We start from the raw sequence: 11,815 nt of genomic DNA on the forward strand, positions 1-11,815 counted from the left end.
CAAAATAACTATAAGGCTATGTTCACACATACAGATGAGCACAAACAACGGCCGCTGTTGTAAAACCAAGGCCAGAACTTATGTTTATGATTATTAATTGCGGCCAAAGTTTTACAACAATGGCTGCGATTTAGAGTTAAACAATGGCCATTCACTAAAGAATCGTCAGTACGTAGTAGGAAGATAGCCTAAGGCTAGGTTCACACATCGTCTTTTTTTGCCCATTTAACTTTTTGGTTGTTCATAATTTTAAGACCAAATAGCACCCATAATTTTTTAAATCACTGACGTTATTTGGCCTCAAAACGATGGATGTCCAAAAAGACTCCCGTCAAAGGGCCAAAAAAAAGACTGAGCCTAGCCCAAAAAGACTGAAACATTTGATAATGTAAAGCGTAGGGCAAACAAACATAATTGACTAGGTATTTGGAGCAGGGACTTTGTTCCCATGAAAACATTATAAACTTCACCTGCACACGATGATTGTGACTTATATCCGTCTGTCAACATCTTGAAAGGACAAAGGGAGGAGAACAAGTTTCCGCGCAGAGAAGCAGAAGACTATTGCATCTTCTACTACCGGGACAACCACTTTAAGTGAACAGGAGACAATCAGTGACTGATGACCTATCCTGTGGATAGCTGATCAGTCTATTTTGCCAGGAAACTCCCTTTAGAAATAGAGTAAAAACACCAACAATCCTTCAAAAAAGAAACATTAAACACGTTTAACAAAAAACTGGACAGGAAGTGGTAAACTTACCTGTCCTCGTGTCCCAAAGTGACGCTCCCGGGTCCAGCTGACAGCCGCCGGCCTCCTCCAGCTGCAACGTCACATACCTGGCTAAGGAATTTTCCGCTTAGCCAATGAGTGACTGGGGCGGGACAATCTGGGGCAATTGCTCAGCCTGTGACGTACCCGGATTCCAGCTAAAAACGACATCCAGAGTCCATCAGCAAGATTCGAGAGCGGAGCTAAGGAAGCACAGGTAAGTTTACTTTGTTTATTACTTTCCTGCCTTTCTGATTTTTTTTTTTTATTTCACGGGACTTCTCCTCTAAGTCCCAGTCCAGGATGGACATCATATTTATCCTAGGTGTTCTTTTAGCTGGCTTGGTCTTTCACAGCTTTTCCATCTTGCACGCTTGCACACTATCAACTAACTTAACAAACTTGCACCAACATTCTTTAAGAAAAAGGCAAAAACCGAACTACAAATAAATATATGGGGCAGATTTATCAAACTGGTGTAAAGTAGAATTGTCTTAGTTGCCCCTAGCAACCAATCAGATTCCACCTATCAAAGAATCTGTGAGGAATGAAAAGTGGAATCTGATTGGTTGCTAGGGGCAACTGAGCCAGTTCTACTTTACACCAGTTTGATAAATCTCCCCCAACGCCTTTTTCCCAAAGTAGGCCCTGCTGCCTGTAATAGGTGGCCTGGGGGCCATAGCAAGCCAGGGAGGAGGCATGGCCACCTCCTGTGCCTGATTTATACCTTCTAGCAGGTGTATATCATGGCAGTAATCTACACCAGCTCCAGAGGTGGTGCAAATTTCTGTGCCTGCCATGTGTCAGCCTTAGGGTGTATTTACACATTGAGATTTATCTGACAGATTTTTTAAACCAAAGCCAGAAACTAGCTATAAACAATGGCGTATTACTCCCACCATCTTAGCTCAATGAATCACCAAGGCATGCAAGCTTTCTCACCATGTCAAGGTGAAGGCCCCTCCACCCCAACCTGACTATCCATCCCAACCGTAATTTACCTTTTCTTTGCTAAAACCCACCTAGAACTTCTTAAAACTGCAGGCCCTTAAAGCGGACCCTCCCAATGCCCTTCCCAGGATAGCCACCTAATGTAGACGTCCTGGTGCACTTCACAGCCGAGGCCTACCTCAGGCCCTTAATGTGAACCTTTCTGGCATCCTCCTGAAAACACTTACCAACAGATGTTCTGGGATGTACAGGAGATCTGTGCCGTCCATCGAGCATGTGTGTGAGGAAAAACCGGCAGAAAACTGCCCTTCAGAAACCACAAGACTTGTTACAGCTCCAATGATCATGGCAGCGCGGGGTGGTCTGTTAATCAGGAGCGATGTCTGGAGACCAACTGCAATGTTTATGACACTGGAGGCGGGTGACAAGAGTGTAGCGCTGCAGCGGACGGCCGTGGCGTACTCAAACACCCAATCAGGAGGAAGGCTGCCGGGTGACCTCATGGACCGAGCCTTGGGGTATTTGGGGGATTGGGCAGGGCATGGGGATAGAGGTTAGCAGCTGCCCAGGGACTGACAGGAACCCTGGCTGCTGTCATTTTTGTTAAGTTAAACTTGACTAAAATGACCGCGTTGGGGAATATTATGCTACCCCCTCCGGGACCAAAGAATCTGCCGCCCGATGACAGAAGCGGCCCTGATTTTCAACAGGGTGCTATGGGCTACAAGTACATACCAACAGCATGACATGCATGTTATGATTTTCTCTGGGGATTTGGTTTTACTCTGGGCACTTCCATGGACAGAGGTGGCAGCAGAGAGCACTGTGTCAAACTAGAAAGAATACACCACTTCCTGCAGGACATACAGCAGCTAATAAGTATTGGAAGACTTGAGATTTTTAAATAGAAGTCTGTTTTTTTTTTGACACCCGTTGATTTGAAAACAAATTTTTTTTCAGGAAAAGGTCCACGTATATAGACACACATGCTTAATACCATGCTGAGGTACAAATCGTTCCGGAAGGCAGTGAGCGTACACTGTAAATATTGCTGACAAATACAAACAACGGCCGGTCAACTAAATAAACTCCTCTGTACACTTCCTGTCTACAGATCATTAATAATCACTGAAGGCCACATAATAGCTCAGATCTCTCCACAAACAGGGCAGAAAAAGCTGCAAACACTCACCTGTATTCATTGTCAGTAGAGCGGAGGATTTGGAAGCTTGAACAATATCATTATTCATTATTGTTCATTACTGTCCAGTATTTTATGAAGCCATTTAGAATTAAGGAGATGTGACGCGGTCCGGTCAGTTGTGTACATACTGTGAATAATGCCAAGTCACTCAATATTACCCTCATTTGCCCAGTTTTCTGTTTGTTTTGCATAATAATTGCATCACATCTGTGTACAAAATATTGTCCCTCTCGTCTATTTTACCGATTTTATTAATTCATTGCAAATAATATGGATTTACCTGTATTCACCTGCCTGTCACTTTCTCTGGAAAGAACATTATTAGGCTATGTTTACACTACGTAAAAAACATGGCCGTATTTCATAAAACTGGCCATCGTTGTGCAAACAACGCCCGTTGTTTGTGAAATTTATGAAATGCGGCCGTGTTTTGTACGTAGTGTGAACCCGGCCTCATACTTAAAGGGGATTTCCACTCAAGCAAATTTCTCCTTCTTTAAGTCTTTTCTAGCACTTCCCAACCTAGTTGGGATTTTACTATGACCTTGGACTTTTTGTGAGGCTGGCCATACCCCTTCAATAACAAACTATTAAACAAAACTAACCTGCTGATAGCCCCCTATAGTGTCGGGGACGCTGAGGAGGAAGGTATGTCTCTTACTTTCCTCCTCGGCGCTGCACTGTTAGGGTACTATTCCGCTAAGCGATTTTTCAACGAATAATGATAAACCGCTATGACGAACGGCCTGAAATCGTTCACCCAATTACACCGAACGATGATCACTACTTATAATCGTTCTTGCGGTCGTCCTGAGACCGCTAATGTGTTCGTCGCTACTGCAAACAACCGAACGACGTCTTATTACATGCAAACGATTTGCAAACAATCAACGATAAAAATAGGTCCAAATTTTATCAAACTACCAATGATTTCTCGTTGGTCGTTGAATCGTTGTCTGTTATTACACTAAACGATAATCGGCCTGTGTAATACCACCCTTAGTCAGGGTAAGGTCCAGTCCGGAGCACTGCCACATCATCCGGCCTGCCCCCTCCATTGATTATGATTTGAAGGGTGGGCCAAATGACGGGGCAGTGCTCCTAAGGGTGCTCCGGACTGGACCTTAACCCGACTAACAGCGCGGCGCTGAGGAGGAAAATATATACCTTCCTCCTCCTGGCGCACTAGGGACATATCAGCAGATTAGATTCATCTAACTTGCTGATAGTTCCCCTTTAAATTATCACATGGTAACCGGGGTAAGCACAAAAAAAAGTACTAATTGCTTATTAAATTGCTAATTTTTACATCAAAACTAGAAGAAAAAAAAACACAAGAAAAAGAGATTAAAAAGTTACATACTGTATATGCAAGCAAGGTACCAATAAAAAGTACAGATTATGGCTTAAAAAATTACCTCTCAAAAAGCCCCGAAGACTAAAACATAGGTCAGAAGAGAGTACATTTAAGCACATTTATTTATTTTCAAAAAGTTTTAATTTTTTAAAAGTTGTAAAATAAAATAAAAGTCATATAAATTGGGTATCACTGTAATCGTACTTATCCCCTGAAATTTTAAAAATAGCCCTCTTTTTTTTTTTTTTTATTTCACTACGCAAATAATTTTCTTTTGTTTCGCTGAAAATTTTAGGGAAAATTGAAGCATGTCATTAGGAAGTACAATTGGTGTTGTAAAAAGTAAGACCTCATATGGGTCTGTAGGTGAAAAAAACTAAAGTGCTGTGGCCTTTTAAACACGAGGAAAAACAAAAGTGCGATAAGGGGTTAAAGTTCAAAACTAAAAACAAGGAAAAGGAAAACCCCCTTATAATAATACAATATATTTTTCCCAATTCATAGTAATCTATAAATATCTTGATTACAGAACTTACCTGTTATATTGCTATTGTGAATGCTTTTTATTCTCTATAGTCTACAGTCATTCTGGACGTTTTAATGAGCATGTAGAATAATTACTGTGAGAGGGAAGTATCACAACCCAATAGCAGGAAAATAATAATCATAAATCACAGAAGAGACTTCATAAATCTGCTGCAAATTATCTATTTAGGGCCCTAAACCTAATCTGAGAATTTACCGTTCTCAGCCGCTATAGGAACATAACAAATCTCTTATCTGTCAAAGAACAGTCAGGCCCCCAAACTATTTAAAGAGACTCTGTCAGTAGGTTTATGGTGTCCTATCCCAGGGTAGCATAAACTAGTGACAGAGAAGCTGAACAGAATGATGTATCGCTTACATTGTTCTGTGCAGCTGATCCAGAGGTATCCTGCTGAATAACATGGACAATATGTGGTCCTCTCTATTATGTGTGTGAGCCCAGTAGTCCTGGATATTCATGAGAAGCAGAAAACTCCACCCACCAGCTGCTAATTGGCAGTTATCTATCCATGCTGTGTATAGGCAGTCAGCTGTCAAGCAGCAGCTGGTGGCGGGAGGAAGGGGTGTGGCAAGAATCCTATTCTCCTGCATATTAGGAGAACGGCTGAACAAAATAATGTAAGTAATACACCGATCTGTTCAGCATTTTTGTCAATAGTTTATGCTGCCCTCATAAACCTAGTTTCAGATTCCCTTAAGGGAGCGTTCACATATACAGGATCTGCAGCAGATCCGCAGCAGATTTGATATGCTTAAGGGTTAAATCCATTGCAAACACATATCAGATTTTCATTATGGATCAATTATTATCTCCAACAGAAAAAAAAAACACTTCAAAATCAACATGGAATTAGCTGTGCGTTTTTTGGTGCTGCTTTTTATGTTCTTTAGCCTCCCATTGGCTTCTTTTTCAGTGTGTTTCTAAGGGCACTCTTTGGCATGGTTTTTACCTGTGTGAACATACCCTACTGCATTTTATTGGAAATGGGAAAAAAAGACTAGGTGTCAGTATGTGCTTGGGAGTTGGCAATATAATATTAGGTGATACATACCCTCTGGTAAATGTCAGTCCATCCTGCCTTTTATACAGGTGTCAGCCTACATATAATCCAGCACAGATGAGAAATAAGATACAAGGTGCTCACTGAATATGAGCTGCTCCTCTTTATTGTAAGTCCATTCGATACAAGTGGCAGGGAGGGAACGACCGCACAGTGCTGCCTTGCCTGACACATTATATGGTATGGACATCGCTCGAACCATCTAATTCTACAGAGCACCACTTAGCAGTTTTACACTGCGGGGTACACCTGAAGAGGGAAGCAGCAGAGGAGAAGGGCAAGACTAGTAGTGAGTAGTGCCAGTGTTAGTTTGTTCTTTATGAGCCGTCAGTCTATATACAATAATACCACGACTGCCTATATCTAAGAATGCATAATGAATGTGTAACAAAAATGTCTATAAAACCAAAAATTTACAATCTGCTTGTCGGGATTATACAGTAAACCTGGGGCTTATTGTGCGGGCAAATAAAATGTTCATGGTTTTGCCACTAAATGCCCATTAAAGTCTATGGAGAGGCTTTAACATACAGATGCATCTACATGTGATGCTGTCTGGTTGATACTGCATTTGTATGTCATCACTATTTAATCTATATTGTGTGAATAAGGCCTTACAGTAAGGCTGTGGGCTATACAGGGAAGTATACTTTTATATATGATGAAGACCATCTAAAGGCCCTTTTGCATGGACTGATGGGGGAAGGGAACGAGCAATGTTCTTGTTGATTGATCTGTTCTGGAGTAGTAAAGAAGCTAATGCCAACATCCTTGGTGGTCTGGGGGTGATAAAGGGGTTAATGGCAGCCTCTCTGTTATGTATTATGTATGTATTATTTTTATACCACTCTAAATTGACAGAATATAGGACTATATATTGAGTGTACACAATATATAAAGGTGCACCAACATTTCTCAACCCAACAGCGGCCAAAAGTACACCAGAGTCCTATGATGTGTTTCTTGTATGCATGGCTGTCCTTAGGTAAGATGTCCCCCTTCCAAACAGCCCCCGCATATGGTATTAGCATACCCTCATACAGTATTAGCCCCCTATATTATCCCTTCCCCCATACAGGCCCCATATAGTATCAGTTCCCCCATGCAGCCCCCATATAGTATCAGTCCTCCCCTCTGCAGGCCTAATATAGTATCACAAAATACGGTTCAGGGAAGAAAAAGAAGAAAAGACTTGTGCTGTTTGGGGGCAGCTTCCTCCGCCGGTGGTGCTGGCTGGGTTTTGGTGTGGCATTTTTGGGGTCTGGTCCTGTGGCATGGGGGTTGCAGGGCCGTTCCATGGCCTCCCTTCCCTGACTGTGCACGCCTGCGGGGGTGGTGGTCACTGACCGGCACAGTGTGGACTTAGTGTAGGGACCCATGTGTATCAGATACCTGCACGCGGTACATGGGGCAGTGTGGCTTGATCAATACAGAATTCTGATGTTTTTTATGCAGCCGAGAGGTACTAGTATCAGCCATAGGTGTGAGGTGCAGCACTCTTTTTCTTCCCTGAACCGTCTAATATAGCATCAGTTACTCCCCCTCCCCCGCATAGCCCCTATATAGTATCAATTCCCTCCTAAGCCCCCAAATAATATCAGTCCTCCTCCATATTGTATCAGTTCTTCCCATGCAGTTCCCAAATGTATCAGAACCCCCTTACAGGCCCTTTGTAGTATCAGCCCCCCCATTCCCCCCTGCAGCCCCCATTTAGTATTAACCCCCCTCCTGTAGCCCCGATATAGTATTAAGCCACCCTGTGCAAAAAAATACTTATACTCACCTAGCTTCTGCTGGCTCCTGGCTCCTCCAGCATCCTGTCTTCCGCACTGCAGCTTCTCTGGTCTGTCATGCAGTGACATCAGCCAGAGAGTACTGGAGCAGAGGTAAAGAGCAACCTTTTTTAGTGACTTATCACGCTGTTAATCAGCGTTCTATATCTAACTGTAAGCATGTCATTGGACATGCTTATAGTTAAAGGGGTGGGTGCTGCACCCGGCGATGGACACTGGGGTGATGTGCCCTGTGCGACACACTCCAAAGGCTGGTCCTGCTTGCATGCACAGAGGTTTTTACAGCACAGGACACACAGCCACATGTAAGCAGAAGTTGTATAAGCTATGTGAGGCAATACCTTTAGTTGTGATATTGGTGATAGCAGAAATCCATTTTATTGAACTGCAAGAAAACAGAGAAAATACAAGAAATACGCTGGGAGTGCGTAATATATATACAACCAAAGGCTATAGTGATCATTTATCTCGGTTTGGTTGTTCTGCGATAAGATAAACTTTCCATTGCTTTCTAAAGGCCCCTTATCTAATATTCTAGAGGTTTCCTTGATTACATAGTTATTGTTCTTGTCACAAATAAACGTACCTGGGCTAGCAAGGGTCACATAGTAATCCATACCCATACATGTCTATGACTTAGTTGTTTATTCTTGTATTGATTACCAATCACTGATATTAGTGAGAGGGTCAGAACAAAATTTGGGGGAAAAACAAGACAACATGAACAGTAATGACGTAGGTCAAAGGTCTTGAAATCATTGAATGTAAAAAATATGACTTGTGTCTGGATATTGCTTATGTGTGCACATTGTATATTATGTATTAATGCATGGATGGGGAACCTTCGACCCTCCACCTGTTGCAAAACTTCAATTGTAGTTTTGCAACCGCTGGAGGGCCGAAGGTTTTCAATCTCTGTATTAATGGAAAGTGGACACACAGATGGTCCCTTACTAACAATATAGAAGCAACATGAGAAAATATTATTTTGCAGAAACAGTAGTAGATACTTGGAATAAACTTCCAGCAGGTGTGGTTGGTAAATCTACAGTAACTGAATGTAAACTTGTGGACGGGCTAGATGGACCAGGTGGTTGTTTTTAGCTGACAATCTTTCATTATAAGGTAATATCCAGGGACAGTGTTAGGCTATTTCCCTGCTTCTCCTGATGCCACCAAAACTGTATAAAGCGTGATCAGAACCCGAGCCCGCTCTATACATGATACTTCTCAGCTGTGGGCTGCCGCTAATAGCCGGCACAGAGCCATTATCCATGCCGGCTATTTAAATGGTCTTCTCTTCTTGTCCCCTAACTGAATTTTCCAGGTCATTCTCCTTGTGCCTTCTCTCTTTTATCCTCCCTCTAGGCCCATACCATAAGACTCTTACAGCCATTTCCCCTCACAGTTGCAGTCATCTTGCACTATTCTATTTATAAAAGATGATCGGACATTTGTAGAAATTAAGCACTTTACCCGGTCTATTCCTGAGCACTGGTCGGGCATGAAGCACTGGTGGCAGCCCGCCGGCCCCTAAGGTGACGTTCTCCCCTCTGTGATGTGGCTCCATTTCTTCTAACTCTCAAAAGCGCAGACAAATTCAACAGCTCATCACAATGGCAAGATACAGACCCAATACAGATATGAAAATTACTAACAGCAGCCCCCAACTGCTAACAAAAATCTCCATAAAAAAAATGAGGCTATTGGTTATCATTTACTATAGTGTCTACCATCCCACCTACGATAAGGTGGCCGCATGCCGGGATGGACCTTACACTGTACTTTAGCCTCTCAATAGCATATGTAGAATCCATCTAATACTGGCAAAAATAATAACCACCTGGGTGGGATGGGTGGAGTGTACGACCAAGTAGAGGTAGCCACTCCCCCAACTGGAACACAGAGGGGAGATTGTCACACTAGGGGCCAGTGGGCCGTCTCCAGTGTCTCATGCCCGGCCGCTGCTCAGGAATAGACCAGCACCATGCGCAGGAATGGGATGGTGGTTCAAAAAAAGGACCGCAGCACCGACATCCCGTACTGGTCTGTTCATGTAAAAAACACAAAGCGATGCACCTAGTGGTACATTTTCTTTAAGCTCATTTATTATTTTTTTTAAAAAGTTTTCGTTAAGGAAATAAAATAAAAGCTATATAAATTGGTTATGGTTGTAATCATACTGACTCACAAAATGCAAATAACACGTCACTTCTACCATACATTGCATGGCGTAAAATACAAACCAGACCTTGTCCAGCCTAGACACCATGTGGACTGTTCTTTTTCCAGTATGGGAGTGACCTCACCACCTAAGCTCTCCGATCACTCTAAAATACTACACCCAAATTCCAGGTAAACAGAGAAAACACTCAACAACTATTGTTACTTGTGAACAACTTTTCAGGCCTTACATCACTAAAGTCAGCAGGTTCAGTCACCCGTATCCACCATCCATGACCTTCCCTCCTGTACTATTACAACACTTGGAGACCTATAGCCACAAGACTAAAAAGAAAGTAGGAGATCTTCATTAGATAATTACTCAAACATGCACATGCACAGGTATGAGTTACACATGGCAGATGATGCCTCCACCGAGAGCAAAGACGTCTAACTATAAAATATCATGACGGGCCAGTCATGTAGTATTACAGTAAAATCCTAAATTGTATCGTGTGAACACTAAACAAGTGTCAAAACAACGAGCAATTTAAAAAAATGGCATATTGTTTATGAAGTTTTTGTACTCCACAGTGATGGCTTATCCATGGGGGACTCATAATTATGAAACATGGCAAGTGGGTATTAAAGGGGTTTGTCCGGCGATAAAAAATTATTCACAGAATAACACACATTACAAAGTTATACAACTATGTAATGTATGTTATGTCTGTGAATGGCCCCCTTCCCGTGTCCCACCACCCCCACCCGTGCACCCGGAAGTGTGGTGCGCTATACATACCTGTCACGTGTCGTCCACGGTCTCCGATCCTCAGCAGTGACGTCTTCTTCGGTCGGCCAGCGGATCTTCCCGAGTGCTGGCCGCCCTCTGCAGCGTCATCCGAAGCTCAGCCGCGATTGGCTGAGCATAACTGTGCTCAGCCAATCGCGGCAGAGTGGCTGATGACGCGGCCACGTCATCAGCTGCTTAGGGCGGCCGGCACTCGGGAAGATCCGCCGGTCTCCCGAAGAAGACGTCACTGCTGACGATCGGAGACCGTGGACGACACGAGATGCGGTGAGTATAATGCACCACACTTCCGGGTCTAGCGTGGGTGGGGGGAAACACGGGGAAGGGGGCCATTCACAGACATAACATACATTACAAAGTTGTATAACTTTGTAATGTGTGTTATTCTGTGAATAATTTTTTATCGCCGGACAACCCCTTTAAGGCTTAAAGGAGTTGTCCAGCACTGCAAAAACATGGCCACTTTCTTCCACTCGTCTTCAGTTTGGGTGCAGGTTTTGCAACTCTGTTCCATTGAAGGGAATGGAGCTTAATTACAAACCACACCTGAATTGGAGACAAGAGTAGTGCTGTCTCTGGCAGAAAGTGGCCATGTTTTTGTCTAAATGTATATAAATCCAAGTTGGAGGGGACGTTGTAAGTAGATATGTGAATGGGAAATGGAGAGAGAAGTTAGATTTTTTTCTCTGAGGGAGATGTCAATTCTTGGGTTGGTGTTGGAGAAGCCACCAGTGGTAGATGGCCCGCCATTTGGGGTATACAGAACACATGGGGAAAAGATATTGAAAAGCGAGAGGCATGTGAGGAATGTTGATTCATATGATCACTTATAAATATTTATGTTGAATTACAGGCTAATAATTTCTCAGGAATGATCCCTAACCAGGTCCGTAAAGGCTGGATGGGGTTCAGGAGAAGTCACTCTATGTCTTACTATGAAGAGACTCATTCTCTTCATAATATATTCATATTTCACTGGAAAACATAAAGGAAAGGTTATATTGACGCTAGATGCAGCCAAAGCCTTTAAAGAGACTGTTCAATCAGTACATTCACTTTAATTCTTGCACATGAATAGAACAGTAGCGGGGCAGGGAAGCCAGTGCCGTGGTACTTTTTACCAAGCACCGGCCAGGGCTAAAGCACTGGGGGTGGGC

The sequence above is a fragment of the Dendropsophus ebraccatus genome, chromosome 14, assembly GCF_027789765.1.
Source record: "Dendropsophus ebraccatus isolate aDenEbr1 chromosome 14, aDenEbr1.pat, whole genome shotgun sequence".
Lineage (NCBI taxonomy): Eukaryota > Metazoa > Chordata > Amphibia > Anura > Hylidae > Dendropsophus > Dendropsophus ebraccatus.